Genomic DNA, 17970 nt, shown 5'->3' with positions numbered 1-17970 from the left:
CAAAATGGAAAACCATTTCACAAGGAGTACCCCAAGGTTCTGTCTTAGGTCCTATTCTGTTTCTGTTTTATGTAAATGATCTGCCACTTAATATTAAGTGTCATTCAATTTTATTTTCAGATGACATATCTTCAATCATGGAAAGTAATAATACCGATCAACTTCCACAAACTGTATTAAATACTTAAGAAAAATTAGATACCTGGTTTGATTTAAATCAGTTAAAATTAAACATGACTCAATTAATGCAATTTAAAGCAAAACAAGCAAAATTAAATGAAACTTCTCTTCTCCCCAATCCTATTCAATACTTCCTCATTAGTTACATGATCTACCCATCTAATCTTCAGCATTCTTCTGTAGCACCACATTTCGAAAGCTTCTATTCTCTTCTTGTCTAAACTATTTATCGTCCATGTTTCACTTCCATACATGGCTACACTCCATACGAATACTTTCAGAAATGACTTCCTGACACTTAAATCTATACTGGATGTTAACAAATTTCTCTTCATCAGAAACGCTTTCCTTGCCATTGCCAGTCTACATTTTATATCCTCTCTACTTCGACCATCATCAGTTATTTTGCTCCCCAAATAGCAAAACTTCTTTACTACTTTAAGTGCCTCATTTCCTAATCTAATTCCCTCAGCATCACCCGACTTAATTAGACTACATTCCATTATCCTTGTTTTGCTTTTGTTGATGTTCATCTTATATCCTCCTTTCAAGACACTGTACATTCCATTCAACTGCTCTTCCAAGTTCTTTGCTGTCTCTGACAGAATTACAATGTCATCGGCGAACCTCAAAGTTTTTATTTCTTCTCCATGAATTTTAATACCTACTCCGAATTTTTCTTTTGTTTCCTTTACTGCTTGCTCAATATACAGATTGAACAACATCGGGGAGAGGCTACAACCCTGTCTTACTACCTTCCCAACCACTGCTACCCTTTCATGTCCCTCGACTCTTATAACTGCCATCTGGTTTCTGTACAAATTGTAAATAGCCTTTCGCTCCCTGTATTTTACCCCTGCCACCTTTAGAATTTGAAAGAGAGTATTCCAGTGAACATTGTCAAAAGCTTTCTCTAAGTCTACAAATGCTAGAAACGTAGGTTTGCCTTTCCTTAATCTTTCTTCTAGGATAAGTCGTAAGGTCAGTATTGCCTCACATGTTCCAGTGTTTCTACGGAATCCAAACTGATCTTCCCCGAGGTTGGCTTCTACTAGGTTTTCCATTCGTCTGTAAAGAATTCGTGTTAGTATTTTGCAGCTGTGACTTATTAAGCTGATAGTTCGGTAATTTTCACATCTGTCAACACCTGCTTTCTTTGGGATTGGAATTATTATATTCTTCTTGAAGTCTGAGGGTATTTCGCCTGTTTCATACATCTTGCTCACCAGATGGTAGAGTTTTGTCAGGACTGGCTCTCCCACGGCCGTCAGTAGTTCCAATGGAATATTGTCTACTCCGGGGGCCTTGTTTCGACTCAGGTCTTTCAGTGCTCTGTCAAACTCTTCACGCAGTATTGTATCTCCCATTTCATCTTCATCTACATCCTCTTCCATTTCCATAATATTGCCCTCAAGTACATCGCCCTTGTATAGACCCTCTATATACTCCTTCCACCTTTCTGCTTTCCCTTCTTTGCTTAGCACTGGGTTTCCATCTGAGCTCTTGATATTCATACAAGTCGTTCTCTTATCTCCAAAGGTCTCTTTAATTTTCCTGTAGGCGGTATCTATCTTACCCCTAGTGAGATAGGCCTCTACATCTTTACATTTGTCCTCTAGCCATCCCTGCTTAGCCATTTTGCACTTGCTGTCGATCTCATTTTTGAGACGTTTGTATTCCTTTTTGCCTGTTTCACTTACTGCATTTTTATATTTTCTCCTTTCATCAATTAAATTCAATATTTCTTCTGTTACCCAAGGATTTCTACTAGCCCTCGTCTTTTTACCTACTTGATCCTCTGCTGCCTTCACTACTTCATCCCTCAAAGCTACCCATTCTTCTTCTACTGTATTTATTTCCCCCATTCCTGTCAATTGCTCCCTTATGCTCTCCCTGAATCTCTGTACAACCTCTGGTTCTTTTAGTTTATCCAGGTCCCATCTCCTTAAATTCCCACCTTTTTGCAGTTTCTTCAGTTTTAATCTACAGGTCATAACCAATAGATTGTGGTCAGAGTCCACATCTGCCCTGGAAATGTCTTACAATTTAAAACCTGGTTCCTAAATCTCTGTCTTACCATTATATAATCTATCTGATACCTTTTAGTATCTCCAGGGTTCTTCCATGTATACAACCTTCTTTCATGATTCTTAAACCAAGTGTTAGTTATGATTATATTGTGCTCTGTGCAAAATTCTACCAGGCGGCTTCCTCTTTCATTTCTGTCCCCCAATCCATATTCACCTACTATGTTTCCTTCTCTCCCTTTTCCTACACTCGAATTCCAGTCACCCATGACTATTAAATTTTCGTCTCCCTTCACAATCTGAATAATTTCTTTTATTTCATCATACATTTCTTCAATTTCATCGTCATCTGCAGAGCTAGTTGGCATATAAACTTGTACTACTGTAGTAGGTGTGGGCTTCGTATCTATCTTGGCCACAATAATGCGTTCACTATGCTGTTTGTAGTAGCTTACCCGCATTCCTATTTTCCTATTCATTATTAAACCTACTCCTGCATTCCCCCTATTTGATTTTGTGTTTATAACCCTGTAGTCACCTGACCAGAAGTCTTGTTCCTCCTGCCACCGAACTTCACTAATTCCCACTATATCTAACTTCAACCTATCCATTTCCCTTTTTAAATTTTCTAACCTACCTGCCCGATTAAGGGATCTGACATTCCACGCTCCGATCCGTAGAACACCAGTTTTCTTTCTCCTGATAACGACATCCTCTTGAGTAGTCCCCGCCCGGAGATCCGAATGGGGGACTATTTTACCTCCGGAATATTTTACCCAAGAGGACGCCATCATCATGTAATCATACAGTAAAGCTGCATGCCCTCGGGAAAAATTACGGCTGTAGTTTCCCCTTGCTTTCAGCCGTTCGCAGTACCAGCACAGCAAGGCCGTTTTGGTTATTGTTACAAGGCCAGATCAGTCAATCATCCAGACTGTTGCCCTTGCAACTACTGAAAAGGCTGCTGCCCCTCTTCAGGAACCACACGTTTGTCTGGCCTCTCAACAGATACCCCTCCGTTGTGGTTGCACCTACGGTACAGCTATCTGTATCGCTGAGGCATGCAAGCCTCCCCACCAACGGCAAGGTCCATGGTTCATGGGGGGGACTATACATATATGAGCTGATTATCTTAGTACACAGTAACCCCGATTTATTTGTAGCAAATCATTCCTGACATGATTACAATGCCAGAAATCAAAATGATTTTATGCTCTCCACCCACCATTTAAAACTTTATGCTCAGACTCCATATTATGTGGGGAATGAAAATTTATAACAAAGTGGAAGGAAGAGAATTGCTCGGTATAAATTTAGAAAAATACTTACATGAAAAACTCATGCAGAAATGTTACTATTCAGTAGGAGAATTCATAAATGACATCCTGAAAATTTGAGATGAAGAGAGCAAGTACTTAGGACAGTTCATTTTTAGAAGTTTGTTAATTTTGAAGAAAAATTATTAATTGTTTAATTAAGTAATTATTTACTACTATGTATTATATTACTGGTATTATAAGGAAAATTGTAAACCAGTTATTGTGTTTTGACGTGTCTCCTGTACATTAAGTCAATGGCTTGAAATTGTATGTCACGAGGCAATAAACGTCTGTTTTATTCTATACCAGACAATTGACTGTAATTAATACCTACAGCGGCTTCAGTATTCAACAACATAGTGAAATTCCTGCTCTATACTTTTGCATCACACATAGATTGCTCAGAAGAATTACCCTGTGTGTAAGTTAGGAATTTTCATCACTCTTGTTTGTAATTAAGATACTGTGTTAGGTGAAAATGAGAGCATTTTATGCTTTGCGCCTGTTCATCTAAGATGCGTGTGGTAGTGCTGCAGTTTTGCTGAATATTATTTCATGTTCTTTAAAAATCTGTTCTAACGTCTGAACTCCAACTGCTCACATCACTGCAGGTTAGTTGGACCAGCTGGCTGACCTGTGCAGTCCAAGCTTAATGCGCCACTAAAGCTGTTGTCCCGAATCATCACTCAGTCTATATGCATGTAACACTGCATAAAACGTATCCTTATGATCGTTATTGACTGTACGGGACACAGGTTGGCCTCTGCTCCACGTGAAACGAAATCCAATGAGATTCGAGCAAACGCGCAAGAATACATGGTGTAATGTTTACATCAAGTTTATTCTTATGATGAACAGAACATAGTACAGATCAACTCCTGTCCATCTGGACGTGGAGTCTGCATCCTTCCACCATCCTTCACACATAGAAATCCTTGATCCGCCCCATCCTTTATTATGACAGCGTTGCTTGGATTTCCGCCACTCCTCAGTTCTATAAAGCCCTCCAAATCCTCGAATGCCATGCACTCCGCCTCGCCTTCCGCATCAGCCTCCCGCCCCCACACACATTCTCTACGGCCTCATCCCCTTCCCCCACCTTCTCCTTTTCCTTGAACACATCCACACCCTGTATATTGTCCGCCGTCTGAATACCCCTCACCCCCTGGTGTCTCCCTTCCTCTCCACCCCCAGCCTGTTGCCGCACCTTTACCATTATGTCCCACCCTCTCTCCATCTCCACACCGTCCACCTCCTTTCCCAATGCAAATTCGAGCATCTACCCCTCCTGGATGATGAGCTTTGCCCTGACGTCTACCCTTCCTACCAGCTGTAACCCCACCTTCCTTTAGCCTCCTCAGGGCTCCCTCTCCCCCCTCCCTAGAGACCTTCCCTCCTACGACCCCTCCCTCTCCTGTGCTCCGCTTCAGTGTCTCTGCACTCCCTCCTGCCTTGTCTTCCCTCTTCATCTCCCACCCCACCACTCTCCTTCCTCTTGGTGCACCTGCTGATGCCCCTACCCTTTTCATCCTGCCCCCTCCCCTGCTACACTTTGCTCTCCTCTACTTTTCCATCCTCTCAGGCCCCTCTCTCGGCAGGTCCCACCTGGCAGTTTTATTCTTCATCGTATGTGCTCCAAGTGGGTTTAAAGTGTGTTGTTCTGGAGTGTTTTTAATACTGTGGCCAACTTTTAACCCATGCGTGTGACTTCAGTGTCTTTTTTGTTCTCTATGAATCGCCAACTGTGTTTTTTAACTTTATGTCGACTTCTTTAATTGTCCCTCCATGAACGTCTCCATGTCAGTGTATTTTTACCTCCATTATCTCCCCATACTCTGTTTTCTGTCCCCATTTTTTATCGCCTTTATATGTAACATTTTCTTCTTGTATTAGCTGTCACATCACTCGGCTAAAGAGCGGCGGATTGTGCCGCTGACAGCCCTCCCCTGCCGATATGGGGCAGGGGAATGAAATCACAGTAAAGAAAAAAAATAGTACAGAGGACAGCAGCACATATCGTCACATGTTTGTTTGACCTGTGGGAGGCTGTCACAGAGATACTGACGAAACTCAACTGGTAAACACTTAGGGACAGACTATTCCGAGGAAGCCTACTTATAAAGCTTCAAGAATTTAGCAATATATTACAATCCCCTTACAGGATCGTGGGGACTATGTTAGTTTTATTAAAACGTCCAAAGAGGCATTTAAACAATCATTCTTGTTTGCTTCATATATGAATGGAATGGGAAGAAACTCTGACTGGTACCTTGGAAAATACACTCTGCCATGCATTTCACAGTAGTTTGCGCAGTGTGGATACAGATGTAGAAACATGATGCATTTTACGGTGAATGTAACTGAATCGCCTTGACCTTCAAATTAAAACCATTAAGTTGCTACCTCTTGTCAGATAAAATATAAACATAAATGAAAAATATTTATGTTCTTAATAGTTCCCACGAGAAAATATCATGAATGGGGGAAAAGGAAAACAAGTAATATCAATCTTATCCAATGGTATCTTTTCCGTATGTGTCGCTAGTTGGCAAACCTGCTGTAATTTGGTGAAAGCGAAACAACAGAATGTGATATTTGAAAAAGAGTACTAAGTAAATATAAATAATAGGTTTTAAGTGATTTTTGCGTTGCTAATTAATAAGCATTACCTTAAAACTTTCAAGATAACTGTCCGATATTCGTATAGTGGTCCATTCGACGGGATTACAATGATATTGTGTCATCACTATGTTTATGTGTGTGACCCACCTTGTCGCTTGTGTGCTTGAAAGCTTGCAGTGGTCCGTCTGAAGGTACATAGAAGGTACGTTAATTTTTTCTCTGGTGTTTGCATCATATTCGATCTAAAACTGTAGAATTTTCGTATGGGGTAGTTGTACGCCATATTTGCGTCTCTCTCGGAAAATTTCTCATTCACTTTGCGACTTAGTGAAATGTGTAGAGAAACAGCGTTGGGAAAACAGAAGTATTTGGTATCAGAGTTTTAAGACATTTAATCAGTCACTGTATACATAATATTAACCATGATATTTCAGACTGCCATTTGCTAGATTAAAAGTACTGTGTGATTTTTAATATGTTTTCCGCTGTGAAATAAAGTAGAAAGCAAGAGAACAGAAATGTCGCAGAAAATAGTAACCTCCATCCGTGGGCTTCACAAGCTAAACGTTTTCATGGTCGACACAACCGTGGAATACGGACGCAAAATAAATATGGAGTGAGTTTAGCCTCAAGCCGGTGTATTTGCAGCCATAATTGTAACACATCAGTTCGTAGTTGAACCGTTGATTCAGGGGAATTCGCCTTTGTTAGGTATTTATACTTACCCATGCCTCCAAGAAGACCGATTTGTTTCCCCAGACCTATTTACACATTTTAACAGTGGTCCATACAGGTATGGCTATTGTCTAATTGCAGTACTGGAAGAAAACGCTATTTCATTTACCAAGAAAATAGATCTTTTCATAAACTTACTGATAAAGATATCATGAATGCTAACACAACACTGGAATAAAAATTTAATAGTTCTTATGTGGGTGCACGTGCTTTACAACAATGGTACATGTCAGCTTATTACAACATTAGAAGACTAATAAACATAAATGGTAAAAAATAATTAAAAGTTTAATTCATAAACCCAGGCACATAATTACTGAAAGGTCTCATTTCACAACAGTTTATACATTTGTGGAGTGCTCTTTTACCATATAGGCCTACAATCTTACAAACATCATAATTGAAAATGACATTCTTCATACTTTTACACCTGCCCGTCTGGGAAACTGTGTCAGCAGCCTGTTATAATGGAGGAGGTTACTATTGTCCCTCGTGGAATGTAGGCAAATGGTGTTCCACTAACAGGCATTATGCTATGAAAGTATATTATGGAATGGCATAGCTGTTCTATTTTTAATTTATGTACACAATCACTAAACACCAATTTTTTTTATCAAAATAATGTCATTGTAAGTTTCGTTATGTGAAGAGAAGGGGGAGGGGATCACATTACATTGGGGGCTATTAGTTAGATACCACTGGAATTTGTGGTTGGTCAACAGGCAAACTTTTAAGTTCCACAATATAACAGCATTAACTGGCACTAGGTTCTTTTGGTAATAACAGTACAAGGATTTTTATTCAATAAATACTATTTGATTTTGTGTAAAATTAAAGATTTCTGTTTATAGTAGTGCATTTTTGTAAAGCTGATTTCTCTTTGGAATGATGGTAACACCATCATAAAATGTGTAGGCCTAGCAAACTGGAGGAATGAAATATCTCAATGATTGTGTATCTCATAGTTTCAGCGGAACAATTTTCCTTCCTTCGGAAAATGATTGTAGTAGCTGAGTCATTGCTGTTAGTAATGTAAAAACCTACTGCTGCAAGGTATGTTTGATATTTATATTTTCTCCCAGGCATCTTCTTAAATAAGTCCACTTTTTTCCTTTCTTCTGTTTCTGATACAGTATTTTTAAAGAGTAATGCAACTTGTTTTGACTGCTGCAAAATTCATAATCTCAAAACAATTTTTAGGTTCATGGTGTGGTAGTTCTTAAATCTTAATTTCTCTAAGTAATTTACACCACTGTTCTGGTCTGTAGATACAATTTGTGCATTGATGAATTCTTCTTGGGTTATCAGCCAAGTGGTGGCGTTTCAGTGAGTTTCGTACCCATCCTACATGAAATAAAAGATAGAATAAAATGTTTCTGAACCCAAAAAAAGTCAAGCTGTAAGTTTAAGTAAAGGAAATCAACAATATAACATACTGATCGCCTTAATTTTTTAAGGAACTCCTCAACAGGAGGAGTGATCCTTGAGAAAACTCTTCAGTTTCGATTTGAAAGCATGCGGATTTCTGTTAAAGATTTTAAAATTCTTGTTGTAGCTTATTGAAAATGGATGCAACCGTATACCACACACCTCTATGCGCAAGAGTTACGGAAGTGTGATTCAAATGCAGACTGGATTTCTGCTGAGTATTAACTGATTGAAAGCTGCTAATTCTTGAGAATAAGCTGTGATGATTGTTAACAAGAAACAACAGTGAAGAATATATATAAAAAATCATTTTTGAGCCAAAAATATCCTTTTAGAATGGGAAGAGTTACCTCAAAATATAATACCATATGACATAAGCAAAAGAAAATAAGCAAAGTAGACTACTTTTCATATTGAATGATCGCTTACTTCAGATACTGTTCGATTAGTGAAAATGGCAGCAGTGAGTCTTTGAACGAGATTCTAAATGTGGGCTTTCCAAGACAGTTTGCTATCTATTTGAACACCTAGAAATTTGAACTGTTCAATTTCACTAATCATATGCCCATTCTGTGAAATTAAAGATCAGGTTTTGTTGAGTTGTGTTTTAGAAACTGTAAAAACTGAGTCTTACTATGATTTAGTGTTAGTTTATTTTCTACAAGCCATGAACTTTTGTCATGAACTGCACTATTTGAAACTGATCCAATGTTGCACCGCCATTTGACCGTACCCCACTCAGACCCCAAATCACAGCCATTCTCAACACTGTGAATGATGACCTTTTGCTGTCTGTTGCTAAAGTAAGAGGGAACCAATTGTGAGCTACTCCCTGTATTCCGTAATGGTTCAGCTTCTGGAGCCATATTTTGTGATCAATACAATAAAATGCCGTAGTTAAACCAAAAATATGCTTAGTGTTTGAAATCTTTTGTTTAACCCATCCAGTGCCTCACAGAGGTAAGAGAATATAGCATTTTCAGTTGTTAAACGACTTCTAAAGCTGAACTATACATTTGATAGCAAATTGAGTGGTATAAAATGATCAATTGTCCTTACATAAACAGCCTTTTCAATAACTTTAGCAAACACTGATGGCATAGAAATTGGTCTGAAATTGTCTACCTTATCCCTTTCTCCCTTTTTATAAAGCAACTTTACCACTGGTCACAGACTGATTGTGCACTGTGAATGAGTGTGCATATATTGCTTTCACACTGAGTTGTGGTGACAACTGGAGACACGCACATACAGATCAGTGTGTGTAGGCTTCCTGTACACACTATGTCCCAGGTTGCCATCAGGTTTCTGTTTCACTAGGACATCAAAAAACAGAAGGGCAGCATCCTGTACCACTTCCACCATGAACTGACTGTGGGAGTGCTGCAAGTTGAGATGGAGAAATTTGCTTACACTGTCCCATCCATATGGCCAAATGACGAAGATGTCATTCACGTAGTGATAGAAGCAATGAGCTTGATCCAGGGCATTCTCTTCATAGTTTTCCATGAACAAATTCACTACAACTGACGACGGGATGTCCCATAGTGACACCATCTGTCTGTCCATAGTAATTACAATTGAGTAGAAGATACATTGAAGAGAGTACAAACTCAAAGAGCCTCATCAGATTGGTGTCAAATTTCTTCCTTATCAGTTCCACGGAGTCCTTCAATGGTATGCTGGTTAAGAGAATAACTCACTGAAACCCAACAACAAGTTGCAATTGTGGAGGCGAAGTTCTTGTAGATGTTTTACAAAGTGAGTAGAATTGCTAATGTGATGTTCACATTTTCCTACAGTTGGACTCAGAAAAGCAGTCAGGTGTTGGGCTGATCCTTGTGTTGCTGCTCCTTTGTTGCTATCAGACACAGTGGGATGTTATTTTTGTGGACCTTTGGCAGCCCATACAATGTTTGTGGTGCAGCAGCTCATGGTCGAAGCTTTTTGGCAGTTCTTGCATCAAAGGTACTGCAAAGACTTTCAATGCTTCTTCTCTGGAGGTGACCTGTTGGGTTTCCTCCTATCTTCCTATACACGGTGTCGTCGAGAAGTTCATACACTTTCTGTTTATATTCTGAATGTAGGGGCAGTACTATAGAGTTCCCTATGTTAGCAACAGGACAACCAGCTCAGCATCATTGTATAGCTTGCAGGTGGCCTCTCTCTCTGCCTTTGAGAGGTTGCACTCCAGTGGCTGTGGCCCTGGTGACGTGCAACATGTTTCACAGCGTATTTCTTCAGCCTCATCAGCTGATAGAGCATAGGTGACATGTTTCTCACTCTTATGATGTCCACAATTGGTGGTTGATCACGGTATGCTTAAGTGATTCTTGGGTGGTTTTCTACCATGCTGCAGACCATTCAGACTTAACGTCTGTTTAGTGGTAGCATTTCCTCATATGCTGTCTGCCTGTACACTGTGACAGCCTCAGCCCATTTCCATGATGCGGGAAAGAGAGCTAAAGCTGTCTTGAGGTGGACCTCCGATATCTTCTGAGATGGTGTCCAGACAGCATTCAGTATAGTGGATTCTTTCTTTCACCAGCACCAAGCTGGGTTGTTTTGTGGTGCAAATGGCTGCTGTAGTCGTTATTTTGTGTGATATTGGCAAAAGATGGTATCGTGTTGCCATCTCAACATCTAAGCAGGAATGTGAGTTAGCAGAGCAGCTGCTCCTTGTTCTGCAGCTTGTCCAACATCATCATCTGTTGAAGCATTTTCTCCCTGTAAAGGTGCTTGATATGTGATCTGATGTTTTCCCAGCATAATTCTAATTTATAGACTTCTCAGGTGTCCAGTCAGGTCACATTTTAATTCCTCCATGATACTTCAGCTGACACATACATTGCCATCTCCCCCCAGGGGGTCCACAACTCTTTTGTGGATACGTGTGTAGTGTGCACAGGGCCCCGAGCTAGTGTGGCCCTCTTTCCTTTCCAGGCTGCATACCTCCCTTTTCCACATCCTTCCCCATCCCCATCTTCCCCCCCTCCACCCCTCACCACCGCCGCTTCCCTTCCCTTTCTCCCCCCTGGCAGTATGTTTAGTGCCTACGTCCAGAGACGGATTCTTGAAACTGTAAAACAGTCTCTCTTCTTCACTTTCTCTGCTGGCAAGTCTCTGTCCTTCCTTTTATTCTTCTCTTTTCCTTACCTCTTCTATTTACCCTCTTCTCCGCTGTGGCGTTGAGACCTCTCTTCTTTCTTTTCCTTTTCTTTGTTCCTCCCTTTCTCTTTTTCCTCCCTGTGTGTGTCTGAAGGCTGACCCAAGCATTCCCATGCATAGCCGGCGACTGGGTAATGCGTAATTCCCCGCCCCGGGTAGACAGGTAGGACATGTACATACCCCCTGGTGACGGCCAGGCCCAGGGAGGGGTGATTTCCCGAGCTGGTACCTTCCGAAAGTGCCAATTGGTCCCTCCGTCCGTTTCTCGGGAGGTGTGACTTGAGGTGTGAACAATCACCTAAGGCGGGAGTGCCCTCAGAGAGGGTCCGGCCCCCACAAGGAAGGAGCACGCCATTGGAGACGCCGGTAATCATGGGGGATACTTCCGCAATGGTTTCCTCATCATCTACTATGTCTGCTCACAAGCGAAAGTTAAATGAGTCTCAGCCATGGACAATTCTTCCATCAGTGCCACAGTTTCTTGTTGTCTCTCAGTAGGATGAAGGTCAAGACTTCTCCACAGTCAACCCTTGCATTATTCAGAAAGGTGTCGACGAAATTGCAGGTCCTGTAAAGTGTTGTTCCCAATTATGAAATGGCACCTTATTGTTAGAAACAGTCAGTGCCGTCCAGGCACAAAAATTGCTGCGTACTTCACTGCTACACACCTTCCCTGTCCGGATGGAAGCGCACCGCACTTAAAATTCATCACGTGGGGTGGTTTATACATGCTCCCTCAACGGATTATCCAACAAGGAAATTCAAAACTACCTGTCTGACCAGTGCATAATGGCTGTTTGAGTCATGAAAAGGTTTGACAAGGACTTGGTTCCAACCCGTACTGTCTTCGTGAGATTTGACAGAGTTCAACTTCCATTGAAAAAGCGGGCTATGAGATAATTTCCGTTCGCCCTTACATCCCAAACCCTACACGTTGCTATCGATGTCAGTGGTTCAATCATACCAGCCAGTCATGTTCCAATCCGGCCAAATGCATTACGTGTGGCAAGGATGCCCATGCGGGTGCTTGTCCACCTCCATCTCCTCGTTGCATCAACTGTATGGGTGATCACACTGCTTCCTCTAGAGATTGCCCCATTTTCAAAGACAAATGGCTCATTCAGTAAATCAGAGTGAAGGAAAAGGTGTTGACCTTTGCTGCTCGAAAGTTATTCACAAGTCGAAAGCCCACTGTGCCTCACGCAGGTAAATACAGCACTGTCCTTGCCTCTCCTTGGCCTACAAAGGATTCACCCACACAGACTTGTGATCTCACCTTTAGTGCCACAGCTATCAGATCGGCCAGCACAATCTCCCCACTATCACCTGCTCACTCTATGGCTCACCCTTCATCGGGTTCTGCTAAACCACGAGCCCCAAAATCAGACACCTGGACTTCCAAAAAAAAGAGCCTACTCGTGAAGATTTTTTACCTACCCTGACTTCACATCCATTGATTCCTCCCCAATCTCAATGTCCTGTTTCCAAGAAGGCTAATAAGAAACCCAGTTCCTCTCCTTCTCCGCCACGGCGTGTCTCATCTACAGCACCACCTGGCGGTAACCGTCCACGTCCGTCTTGTGTGTCGCAGCGGCGCACGGCTGGCGGCCGATCGACCGGCCAATCACTGGTGGCAGGAGCTGCTCCCAAACAACCTATGGATCAAGATCATCTGCCTTCGGCTGAATGCCGTTCCACGCTGTTGGTCACAAGCTCTGAGCAGTCGTTGAGTTGAGGGCAACCTTGGTCACATTCTTCTGTTTTCTGACCACCCTGTGTCCATTATCCATTGGAATATCCGTGGCATTCGAGCCAATCGGGATGAATTGTTGATACTCTTATGATCCTACTCGCCGGTCATATTCTGTCTTCAGGAAACAAAGCTGCGTCCCTACAGTCGCTTTGTTTTCCCTCATTTTCAGTCAGTCCGAGTTGATCTCCCCTCTGTTGATGGCACTCCAGCACATGGAGGACTCATGATTCTTCTCCATGATACTGTCCATTACCACCCTTTAAACAGTTCCTTCCAAGCTGTTGCTGTCCATCTTTCCCTTTCTGGGTACATCTTCTCTCTTTGTACTGTATACATGCCATTGTCCACACCAGCAAGAGCTGATCTCCTTCATCTTCTTGGTCAGCTTCCGCTCCCCTGTTTGCTGGTTGGGGACTTCAATGCCCACCACCCCCTTTGGGGATCTCCACGTCCTTGTCCACATGGCTCACTATTGGTAGACGTCTTCCACCAAGCGGATCTTGTTTGTCTCTACTTGTCAGCCTCCACGACAAATTTCTCTCATTTGGGTCTTTCGGTCGGTACTGTTCCGCTAGCTCGGTGCTTTGAATGGTTCACTCTTGCTGATACATACTCGAGTGACCACTTTCCGTGTGTCCTTAGATTGCAGCCACAACGGCCATATATGCGCCTGAGATGCTGGAAGTTTGCTCAAGCCGATTGGACACTTTTTTCATCTCTAGCGACATTCGATTACTGTCACTTTCCTAGCGTCGACGATGAGGTCACTCATATTACAGATGTTATTCTTACAGCTGCGGAACGTTCAATACCTCGCACCTCTGGTTTGCCCCGGCGCCCCTCAATTCCTAGGTGGAATGAGGCATGCCGTGACACAATATGTGAGCGGTGACGTGCTTTTCGCGTTTTCCGCCACCATCCTACTTTGGCCAACTGTATCTGCTGTAAGCAGTTCCGTGTGCGATGCCGTCGTGTCATCCACGATAGCAAGAAGGAAAGCTGGGTCTTCTTTACTAGCTCATTTAACACCTTCACTCCCTCCTCGGAAGTTTGGAATCGGATTCGACGGTTATCTGGCGCGCCTAGTTTCTCCCCGGTCTCTGGGCTCACTGTCGCGCATGATACCTTAGTGGACCCCGTTGCAATTTCTAACTCATTGGGTCAACACTTCGCTGAGATTTCAAGCTCTTCAAATTACCCGCCAGCTTTTCTGCCGAAGAAACGTGTAGCGGAAGTGCGACCCCTTGCTTTCTCCTCTCAAAATTGCAGAAGCTATAACATTGTTTTCTCCATGTGTGAACTCCAACACGCACTCTCTTCTTCTCGCTCTTCCACCCCAGGACCGGATGGTATCCACATCCAAATGTTGCTGCATTTATCATACCATAGTCTGCGCTACCTCCTTCGCCTTTATAATCGAATTTGGACCGACATGGCGGGAAGCTATCGTCATTCCTGTTTCGAAACCTGGAAAGGACAAACATCTCCCCTTCAGCTATCACCCCATTTCTCTCACGAGTAGTTTATGTAAGGTTTTATAGCATATGGTGAATTGCCGTTTAGCCTAGTGGCTGGAGTCCCGAAGTCTTTTAACACCTGCCCAATGCGCTTTCTGAGAGCATCGTTCCGCCGTTGACCACCTTGTTGCTCACTCCACTTATAACATGAACAATTTTCTCAGGAAATCGCAAACAGTAGCAATATTTTTTGATCTGGAGAGAGCATACGACACCTGTTGGAGGACAGGCATCCTCCACACACTGTTCTCTTGGGGGCTTTCGAGGTCGGCTGCCCCTTGTTCTTCGTGAATTTATGGTAGAGCGCACATTTAAAGTGCGGGTGAACACTACTTTCTCCCGTACTTTCTCCCAAGAAAACGGGGTACCCCAGGGCTCCGTGCTAAGTGTTGTACTGTTTGCCATTGCCATAAATCCAATTATGGATTGTCTCCTTCCCGATGTCTCGGGCTCCCTCTTGTGGTAACAGCCAGCATACAAGGTGTGTCCGAAAAGTCATGAAATATATTTTTTTGCCATGCCACTATTGGTCACAGTGCGCTAGGACGATCTTTAGAGGGCACCAAAGTTCAGTCTGCTCAGAGCAACAGTAGCATCAGCATCATTCAATAAGTGCATCTCTTTTTTGTGACTTTGTCATGATTCAGTCAAACAATATTGGGCGATCAAGTTTTGCGCAAAGTTCGATAACAAGTTATCAGAGACTCATGCAGTGTTAAAGAAAGCCTTTTGTGAGTCTGCAATGAGGTATGTGCTAGTTAGGAAGTGGGTGAAGAAGTTCAAGGAGGGCCAGGAAGGGGTGAACGATGGCCCTCACTCTGGAAACAGTCAACAAACAGAAATGAAGACAATGTGAATCGTGTTGGTGAATTGTTGAATTCTGACTGTCAATTGAGTGTTTGGTTTTTAGCTGACACTCTAAACATTCCAGAAAGTTCCTTGTTTGACGCTGCTATGAAGGAGTTGTACATAAGAAAGGTGTGCACCAAGCTGGCGCTAAAAATTCTGTCGTACAAACAAATGGCCAGTTGAGTGTTAATCGTGAGTGAACTGCGTGAACATGTGGACATTGAACCGGATTATTTGGACAATGTTATTACTGGCGATGAAACATGGACTTTCCTATACGACCTGGAAATGAAGCACCTAAGTTTGGAGTGATACACCTCAGCATCCCCGAGAAGGCAAGGGTTAGAAAATTCAAGGTAGAAACGGTGCTGATTGTCTTCTTTGAGAGAAAGGGTGTGGTGCACAAATACTTTGTACCCCAAGGACAGATTGTTAATGCTCTTTGCTAAGTCAATGCCCCCTTGCAGGTCCGTTGATTAGAATAGGCCCCGAGTTTTTCCTGCCTGTCTTAAGAGGCCACTAAAAGGAGTCTCACATGTTTTGGCCTTTATGTGATGGTCCCCTGTAGCGTTTGACCTCCAGTTTTCAAAATTTTCCCGAAGAGTGAGCCAATTGGGGAAGGGCACCATACGTGGTGCATCTTGTCCATCGTGCCTTGAGATCTCTAGCCCACTTTCTCATATTTTTATTAAAAAAGAAATATGACATCTTAAGTACAGCTGGAAGAGTTTCATTTTTAATAAAAATTATACCAGCTGATGTCCTACCTGATGGTATTTAAATATGGATGTACGAACACTTTCTCATAGTCGCACTGCAGTCCAGCTCATTCTCCATCTCTTTGGATAGGACACCTTCCTGGGTGCATTTTCCACCATGCACTATGCAGTGTCGCTTTTTGCATCGACGATGACCATGGACTTCTTTGCACCTCATATCCAGCATGGTGCCCAGTCTCTTGTGGTGGGGCTGCCACGTACCCTGTTGGTTCTAGCCTCCTGACAACACAGGGATCACTCTGCTGATGCCTGCGCCGTTAACTCCCCACATATGCCAAGGAGTAGATGCCCATCATCCTGGGGCATCAGGACTCCCAGCAATGGCCATCCTGCCAGGTGGCCTTTGCTGTGGCTTGGTGGCGCCCATGGGGAAGGCCCCTGGTCGGAATGAGTGGCATCAGGGCAAATAATGCATGATGAAGCATACCACGTCTTTATCACTTGCTGATGATCAAACACCAGCAGTCTCTAAGCATTCCAAGTCTAAGCACAGTGCAAGAAAGTACAACCCTAAATTATTCCCCTCCCTGGCCACACCGTGGGAGGAACGCCAGGCTAAGGATGGCAGTGAACCTTATTCACCCTGGTACCTCGTATTTACAAGAACTGATGGGGCTCCTTTGTTTCAGTGAAGCCACAGTTTTTTGTAGATCATTTAGAGGACAAGTTTGGGGAGGTGGAGGGCTTATCCAAACTGTGATCTGGGTCAGTCTTGACAAAAACAGCATCCTCTGCCCAGTCACAGAGTTTACTCACTTGTAACAAGTTGGAGGATGTTTCTGTTACAATCACGCTACATAAGATCTTAAATATGGTCCAGGGTATTATCTTCCACAGGGACCTTCTTTTGCAGTCCGATGACAAGCTGCACCCCAATTTAGTGCGACGAGGTGTTCATTTCGTGCGGCGCATCCATCGGGGTCCAAGGGATCATCAGGTTGCCGCCGGTGTCTTCATCTTGGCCTTTGAGGGTGACACCTTACCCGAGAAGGTGCAGGTGATGGGGGAGGTCTACTGCTGTGATGTCAAGCCATATATCCCTCCCCTGATGCGGTGCTTTAAGCGCTGGAAGTTTGGCCATATGTCTTCCCGCTGTACTTCCACCATCACATGTCGAGATTGTAGACGTCCATCGCATCCCAACAATCCATGTGCCCCGCCTCTCATCTGTGTCAACTGCGGAGAGAATCATTCACCTTGCTTGCCAGACTGCAGGATTTTACAGAAAGAGAGGAAAATCAGGGAATACAAGACCCTGGACCAACTGACCTACACTGAGGCTAAGAGAAAATGAGTGCCTACATCCTGTGGCTATGATCTCCTCATATGCTACCGCTTCGAGAACAGTTGGAGCCTCAACAGTTCCACAAATTCCAGTCGGCTCTGAGAGCCAGAAAGCTACACTCTTCTCCCCCCCCCCCCCCCCCCCCTATTGTTCCCGCATCACCTACCTTGGGAGCACTGCCCCCCCCCCACCCCCCACCCAAACCATCAGGGACACAAGTCCCCACTTCTGAGATGGAGAAGCATAAGGCTTCTTCAGCTCCTCTCACCAGGAAGGGGTCCCTTGGGTCACTCCCTTCCCAGGCTTCT

The 17970-nt window shown here is 43.2% G+C and overlaps 1 protein-coding gene across 1 annotated transcript in view; it reads left to right on the top strand.

The window, feature by feature from the left end:
• The first annotated feature begins 6090 nt into the window (after nt 1-6090).
• Nucleotides 6091-17970, top strand: part of LOC126458135 (tudor and KH domain-containing protein homolog) — a 73022-nt gene continuing 61142 nt past the window's right edge. The window contains exon 1 of the mRNA XM_050094977.1: nt 6091-6350. The gene's annotated coding sequence lies outside the window, so the exon portion shown is untranslated. The remainder of the gene's footprint in view (nt 6351-17970) is intronic.

Source organism: Schistocerca serialis, chromosome 2 (genome assembly GCF_023864345.2).
Source record: "Schistocerca serialis cubense isolate TAMUIC-IGC-003099 chromosome 2, iqSchSeri2.2, whole genome shotgun sequence".
Lineage (NCBI taxonomy): Eukaryota > Metazoa > Arthropoda > Insecta > Orthoptera > Acrididae > Schistocerca > Schistocerca serialis.
This window is presented reverse-complemented; position numbering and strand designations above follow the sequence as displayed.